General features: G+C 40.8%; 1 pseudogene; it reads right to left on the bottom strand.

Annotated features, from left to right (window-relative positions):
* Positions 1 to 3,865: 3,865 nt before the first annotated feature.
* LOC139457954 (C-type Lectin CRL-like) lies at positions 3,866 to 6,035 on the bottom strand (annotated as a pseudogene).
* Positions 6,036 to 8,904: the final 2,869 nt, after the last annotated feature.

Below are 8,904 nucleotides of genomic sequence, written 5' to 3' on the forward strand. Positions count from 1 at the left end.
TAGTAGATATAGCTAGTCGATACAAAGAGGCTGAACCTTTAAATTCAAAAGATTCAACTGAAGAACCTAATGCACCTGAAAGTGGCCTGAGTTATTTCAAGTAGATCCTGGACTAAAGTTTATGGCATCAGGTACTAAAATATTAATAAGACATGATGTTAAAAATAGGTTCGGTGAAAAACAAACCCATCGTAGCCAAACAATTACTGAGCGATTTAACCGAACATTAGCGGAAAGCTTGTTTGGATGTCAATATGCTAAGGAGATGATGACGAATAAATACTGACAAAAAGATGAACGGAGTTTGTGACACGATTTTGTTGTATCAACACTAAATAATGAGGTAACAAGATTATTTGGTAGGAACCCAGCTGATGCTACCAAGAAGAAATATGTTTTCTGATTGGGCAGCGCCATGGAGAGAAAAGAAAACAAGTAAATAGTGAGTGTAAGATATTTATACCAGCCTGGTGATCTCAAAGGAGGTCACCGCCGTACCACTGATCCGGTTTGGTCCCTAAAGAAAAAAGTTTGAATAACATAGGAATGATTGATCCAAAAGTATATTTTAAAATATTTGATAAACAGGTATTACCAATATTTTTATAGGGGTCATAAGTATGGGATTACCAGCGGTAAGCTCACACCTTTACGTCCACACCACACCTTTTAGCTTTTTCTTATGTCTTCGTCAGAATAAATTGAGGATTGTTCAGGTGTCGAGTGAAATATCATGTTTCTCTCATCAAGTGATGTTTTCAAGAGTGGCGTACGCACGAGTTTGAAACGTAAATTCACCCTACCTGTCACACAGGGGCGGTTCACCAGCCCTTGTATTTGCGACTTAAAACATATTTTCGTATGTTTTAAAATCTTAAAACAAATATACCAAAGTATAAACAAATATTTAGGGTCACGAAAATTCCTTATCATACATTACGATATAATTATATACAAGCTTTAACAAAATATATTCTTGTAAATTAGGAGACCGCTGTTGGAAGCGAAATAATAGTAATAAGAATGGCGCTCTGCGTCTCGGCTGACCAGTTAAATGAGAAATCTACAGTTTGTAACGAAACTTTTTCAAGAGAATAACAAATGGCAAGAAGTGATATAAACTCCATAAACGGGGGGCCACGGGGGGCCCAGTCGTCTAAGACGCCGCGATTCGCTGTGCAGAGTTGTGTCCCTTAGGCACGCCAGAAACCTATGATTGTGGGTTCGAATCCCGGTTCGCACCGATTATGTTTCTAGGTTTGTCAGCACCATACCCTTGCTCGTGGGTTTCGCCGAAGTGGAAGTAGACCTGCATCACTTCGGGCTTTCCTCCCACATAAAGCTGACACGCTGCGATATAACTGGAATACTGTTAAAAGCGGCGTTAAACCCGACTCACTCACTCACTCCATAAATGACCACCTGTCATCATTTTTCCTTGTCGATGTGGAACTACCGTAAAAAGGACGTCAACAGTTTGTGTACCGGCTAGACACGTTCGACAAAGAGAGACAATTTAAGGGGAGGTAACCCTTGTATAACAATAGTTCCGGCAAAGTGTTACGTTCACTGCAATGAAAATATCACTTTTCTCAACTTCAGAAAACTCCGTCTCTTACACTGACGTATACTAAAAATCTTCGATCTTAATCCATCTTACTCAGCAATAGGAGTATAGGAGCACAGGAGTACTTCATTCTTCGTTCCTAACACCGTTTTATTTAGTGTGCTGTGCGGTGGATTATCTTTTGGTAAACCGCTTGTGTCATACATGTACATATATTTTTTCTGCCACGACTTTATTCAAATCATTAGCCTGTATTTCCATTAAATCTGTATCAGAATATGACATCTCATATCGATCACCATATTGCTTCTTAAGTTCCTTGTAAAAAAAGTCATACATTAACTGTTTTGACAAATCAAGAACACCCATACTAACTTCCCCATATGTTATGTCACTACGTCATTATCAAATATCTTACATCTGTTAAAAGTGGTTAGTTTCCTGAGTGTTTCTTCCTCAAGAGATCTGACCAATCTAACATCAACACGCTTTCTTAGATTCTCCAGAAGTAAGGATAACCAATATGGATGAACAATCTTCTTTACTACAATTAGGGGGACGGTCGGGTAGCCTTGTGGTTAACGCGTTCGATCGTCACGCTGAAGACCTGGGGTTCGATTCCCGACATGGGTACACTGTGCGAAGCCAATTTCCGGTGTCGTGGTCTCACTCACAACTTCAATTAGGAGCGACGTTTCGGTATAGGTCCTAACACCGTTATCAAGCAAGCAGCATGTTTGATAACTATGTTAGAACCTTATCCTAATTATCATAAAGAAGTTGTTTATCCATATATCATAACCTTATTAAACACTCCATCTTCTTCTGGTGTACCCCGCCGTGATATTGCTGGAATATTGCTAAAATCGGCGTAAAGTCGCGTTAGTCGCCTCTAACGACAAGCATAACCGCCTTTTACGGCAAACATGGGTTGCTGAAGACCTGTTCTACCACGGATCTCCATGGGTCCAGCACATCCATATATCATAACTTTATTGATGACTCCAACTTCTAAATGCCTCCCACAGAAGTTAGATTCTCCAAAGTTTTACCAAAACCTTCATGACCTCATATAGTTATTCATGACCTCATATAGGTTCTTTTCGAAATGACTAATAGCCTTCTTTCTTAAATCTGTGTTCAGCTTCTATGTATGTTCTTTAGTTTCGTACCTGATGATAGATATACTGGAGATTTCTATATTTTGCCTTATCCATTATATTTGGAACGAGTTGATCGACATAAGCTAACTTAGTCTTCCCCATCAAGTTATGTTGATATTCAGACATCCAATCTCTATTAATCAATAATCTTTCAGGAGCTGGCAGATAACTATTTTGGTGTTAATGTAAATTTGTTGGATATTCTAAGTCAACTTCTAGTATGTACCCTCTAACAGAATATTTGGCAATATTAATTACATCAACATTGTCTACCCACTCAAAACCATCTGTGGGTAAAGGTTGACTCATAGCTCGTGACGACGAAGACCCGGGTTCGATTCCCGACATGGGTACATTGTGGGAAGCCAATTTCTGGTGTACCCCGCCGTGATATTGCTGGATATTGCTAAAATCGGCGTAAAGTCGCGTTAGTCGCCACTAACGACAGCATAGCCGCCTTTTACGGCAAGCATGGGTTGCTGAAGACCTATTCTACCCCGGATCTTCACGGGTCCAGCACAACTGGGACATGGTCTCAACAGTGAAAGAGTTAACTAAAAAAGCAAATGTAAAAGTTCTGGTGAATAAACAAAATGTCCATGAAGGATTGTTTAAATTTATATTTGGAACATAAACAACAACATAAGGTATCATATTACACACCGACAAACATGTTATTAAGGTGTTTTTGTTGTTGTTGTTGTTGTTGTTGCTGTTGTTGTTTAACGCAGCACTCAGCAACATTCCAGCTGTATGACCACAGTCTGTAAACAATCGGGTCTGGAACAGTAAATCCAGTTATTGACATCATGAGCATCGATCCACGTAATTGGGATACGATGACATGCATCACCCATGTCAGTGAACCTGACCACCCAATCCCGTTAGATGCCTCTTGTAATAATCATGGACCAATAGTAACCCGGAACTTCACGGACGGCAAACATAATCTGACAAAGAGTTATTTTACAAGGACTCGATAATTTACAGACCGCCGTCATACAGCTGGAATATTGCTGAGCGCGGCCTTAAACAACAAACCAACAAACCAACCCAGTTGTGCTGACATGGGTTATACCAACGTCTGTAGTGACACAGGACATGCGCACCATAATGTGAAGACAAGTCCCTCTTGTCACTTCTGAGATCGTATTTGACAAATAAAAGATCCATTGTTCCAACAATATACGTCATTCCATTCCACTACTTCTCTTCGGTAGCCAGATTGTATGATAACACAATTTTCTTTTTGACCTTTATGTGAATGGGACGGATGCCTGCCCAGCCAATTCAGGTAAGTGGCTGGGGTACCATCTGTCCAGAAGAACGTGTCGTTGTCGTACAAATCGGTCAGTCCAATCCACGGCCTCACTGAAGAAAGGAAAACACGTTACAAATGTGGACAATTACACGAACCAATAACATTATGAGATAAAAGTAGATTGACTTTAATACACAGAGACTTCCTACGCAAGAGGTTGCGTATGCCAGATATCAAACAGAAAAGACATTACAATAAAACGTCAAAGCCAGACAATAACCAGTCTCGATTATATGTCGATACAGGTTCCACTGCGCGTCGAAGGCAAAATAGTGGTGAACATTATTTGAATTGATCACTGAAAATCAGTGACATCAGTCGTTCGTGAAGAGAATAAGCATGTCCTGCCCTACCGGTATATCTTTCAACGTGTTTTTGAACTGAATATGTAGATGTCGGTTGTTGATCGCGATCCCTGACCGCGTCATACAAAAGGCGTAAAATATGGTTCTTGTTGTTACCCTGCCATGCGTCCGGAATTTAAGGATTGGAACATTGTGTCTGAGTGTGGTATCCATGTTAAAATGATGCATGGTTTCTAAGTTGACTAACGTGTTTTCTTAGTTTTGGTTAATAATTTGGTAAACGAAGACAGGCATGACCAAGCTGTCATTAACTTTGCTGTGTGTGTGTGTGTGTGTGTGTGTGTGTGTGTGTGTGTGTGTGTGTGTGTGTGTGTGTGTGTGTGTGTGTGTGTGTGTGTGTGTGTGTGTGTGTGTGTGTGTGTGTGTGTGTGTGTGTGTGTGTGTGTGTGTGTGTGTCTGCTTGTAACAGTCCGAACAAATGCCGACTTTATAGTGATTTTTTGCAAGATGAATACCCGACACAGTATACCCCGAGCCGACCAATCCTTGCTTTAGCCCCTTAGTGCAGTGCGCGAGGCAGGATAACAACAAGTACTTTCTTTTAACGTCTTTTAATATCGAACCGAACAGAAGCTCTACCACTAGACAACGGAGACAAACTGTCAGTTTGAGAGATATAACATATGCGTACGTGTCTTTACAGCAGAAAACCCCAAAAGAGACACAATTTTTCTCTCTATCTCCCGTGTGTCCAACTTCACAAGGCTTCCACCATCCTCCTGACATGAGGTCTGAGCGTCATCCCATGTCTTGTTTTCCATATACAGCTTCACACGAATGAATTCAGCGCCCACCTTCAGTGCCATGTATCCCTTGGGATGCTCTGTTGAATATAATTTTGTCTTCCTTGTAAAAAGAATGTACAATGTAGTAAATATTGCTTTCTTTTCAACTATAACAGTGCGTCATATAACCTGTCGTGCCTTGGCCAGGCGAACCAATGAATAACAGTTTGCAAAACAATCAAACCATCTGGGTATAAAACACAACTGTCAAGGATACAATGTTACCGCTTCAGGCAGTCGGTTCAAGTCACAGAGGTGAGGTACTACCATGTGTGGATGGACAGGGAAATGTAATATAGAGCAAAGCATAAACGAAGAATTAATTCTTCTTACTGCTAGATCACCATAGGCCTTTTGATTTGTGTTCGTGGTTAAATATAATAACAAATCAAGTTGATATTTCGTAAAACATTATGTACCTAAAGTGCCTGGAGAAGACACTACAAATGTTTAGTTCCCTTCGACGCTCAAAACAACCCATTCTAACCACAGCACTCGTTGACTATGCAGAGATAATGTGGCCACCGTCATTGGATAACCCCTACATATCTAACGTGTGTGATGAGACATACTTGTCCTTGCTTGTTCCTTTGTCTGTTTAGATGTCCCCGTGATGATGTTGCAGGAACTATGAAGCTGGAGACGTTGAGCTTGGATAATCTGGGCTAGCCTCGCACTCTGTGTAAGTGATGAAATGGCGGTGACAACAAGGGTAGACGAAAAAAGCAGACACAGGAGACCTTGCAGATTGATGTTGCAGGATCTGTTTCGTTTCCCCATGCTGATGATCTGGAATCGCTGTGAACCTGTTGATGTAAATTAACAACTATGCATCTGATGATGTATAATCACAATAATGCATCTGATGATCTCTATTGTACATATGGTAACAGAAGAACACTTCGGGAGATCTGATGATGCATGCTCTCTACTCTCATATGGTAACAGAAGAACACTTCGGGAGATCTGATGATGCATGATCTCTATTGTACATATGGTAACAGAAAAACACTTCGGGAGACCTGATGATGCATGCTCTCTACTGTCATATGGTAACAGAAGAACACTTCGGGAGATCTGATGATGCATGATCTCTACTATCATATGGAGATGGAAGAACACTTCGGGAGATCTGATGATGCGTGCTCTCTACTGTCATATGGTAATGGAAGAACACTTCAGAGATCTGATGACGCATGCTCTCTACTGTCATATGGTAACAGAAGAACACTTCGGGAGATCTGATAATGCCTGCTCTCTACTGTCATATGGTAACAGAAGAACACTTCGGGAGATCTGATGATGCATGATCTCTATTGTACATATGGTAACAGAAAAACACTTCGGGAGACCTGATGATGCATGCTCTCTACTGTCATATGGTAACAGAAGAACACTTCGGGAGATCTGATGATGCATGATCTCTACTATCATATGGAGATGGAAGAACACTTCGGGAGATCTGATGATGCATGATCTCTACTGTCATATGGTAATGGAAGAACACTTCAGAGATCTGATGATGCATGATCTCTACTGTCATATGGTAACAGAAGAACACTTCGGGAGATCTGATGATGCATGCTCTCTACTGTCATATGGTAATAGAAGAACACTTCGGGAGATCTGATGATGCGTGCTCTCTACTGTCATATGGTAATGGAAGAACACTTCGGGAGATCTGATGATGCATGCTCTCTACTGTCATATGGTAATGGAAGAACACTTCGGGAGATCTGGTGATGCATGATCTCTACTGTCATATGGTAATGGAAGAACACTTCGAGAGATCTGGTGATGCATGATCTCTACTGTCATATGGTAATGGAAGATCACCTCGGGAGATCTGATGATGCGTGCTCTTTAGTGTCATATGGTAATGGAAGAACACTTAGGGAGATCTGATGATGCATGCTCTCTACTGTCATATGGAGATGGAAGAACACCTCGGGAGATCTGATGATGCACAATCTCTACTATCATATGGTAACTGAAGAACACTTTGGGAGATCTGATGATGCATGCTCTCTATTGTACATATGGTAACAGAAAAACACTTCGGGAGATCTGATGATGCATGATCTCTACTACCATATGGTAACAGAAGAACACTTCGGGAGATCTGATGATGCCTGCTCTCTACTGTCATATGGTAATGGAAGAACACTTCGGGAGATCTGATGATGCATGCTCTCTATTGTACATATGGTAACAGAAGAACACTTCGGGAGATCTGATGATGCATGCTCTCTACTATCATATGGTAACGGAAGAACACTTCGAGAGATCTGATGATGCATGCTCTCTACTGTCACATTGTTATGGAAGAACACTTCGGGAGATCTGATGATGCATACTCTCTGCTGTCCATATGGTAATGGAAAGTCTTTAACGTATATATGGTAATGGAAAATATCTTCTGAACATTTGGCAAAGGGAGATCTCAACTGTCCATATGGTAAAGAAAAATCGCTACTGTAATGATAATCAATGAAGATTTCTACTGTACGTAAGTCAGTGAAAGATTTCTACTCTACATAAGGTAGTGGAATATCTCTACTGTACAAATAGTAATTGAATATATCTACTGTACTGATGGCAATGGAAGATTTCTACTGTACAGGTCGTATTGGAATATTTCTACTGTACAGATAGCAGTGGAAGATATCTACTGTACTGATAGTCATGGAAGATTTCTACCTACGTAATGCATCAGGAGATGTCTACTGTAGGCAGTGGAAGACATCTCCACTACATGTAGTAATGGAATATGTCCACTTTACATATGAAAATGTATGTTATTACCCATATTGGCTCAAATATGCAGTGAAATAACTTTTTTTATATTTGCACAGTGTGCAATTAGTGATTCTCGAAGCTGATTGGTCAGTTGAACAAAGATGAATTTTCATTGGACATGGAACTATTTTTTTTTCATTCCATTCATTCACAAATCCATGCCTTTCCCTACAGATGTTTTACTTGCTACAATCTCACTGATTCGAGTGAGTGAGTGAGTGAGTGAGTTTGGTTTAGCGCCGCTTTGAACAGCTTAATGTGGGAGGAAAGCCCGAAGTGATGCAGGTCTCAGACGTTTACCACTTCGGTGAAACCCACGAGCAAGGGTATGGTGCTGACAAACCTAGAAACATAATCGGGGCGAACCGAGATTCGAACCCACAATCATAGGTTTCTGGCGTGCCCAAGGGACGCAACTCTGCACAGCGAATGGCGGCGCCTTAGACGACTGGGCCACCCGTGCCCCCCTCACTGATTCGAGATCTTTAAGACAAGAAACACACTTTCATATCAACAACATGATATCACATTATTATTTTTTCATTTATGTCACATGATTATCATTTTACAGTAAAAAACAAAACTACGTCCGCGTTTGTAAACAAACATGGGTGGCCATTTATTTGACACCTGACATTTGAACGGAAATCTGACTGACATGAAGAGTTATTCGTATAATTCAACCTCTGAACACATTTAATGTCTTTGTTGTCAAAACTGCATATGGCCAGATTGAACATTCAGATTGTGATGTTTCTGGTGCGCCAAGATCAACACCACCACGTCCGGGTTTGCGTCTGTTTGACGAATCTTTCGACCACCCGAAACCAAAAACCGGACTTTGTACAGACCGGTTTGCGTTTGTGAACGATGATGACGTCGTCAACTGCCAATGAAAATGAAA

This window comes from Haliotis cracherodii, unplaced genomic scaffold (genome assembly GCF_022045235.1).
Source record: "Haliotis cracherodii isolate W230 unplaced genomic scaffold, xgHalCrac1.p SCAF_12, whole genome shotgun sequence".
Lineage (NCBI taxonomy): Eukaryota > Metazoa > Mollusca > Gastropoda > Lepetellida > Haliotidae > Haliotis > Haliotis cracherodii.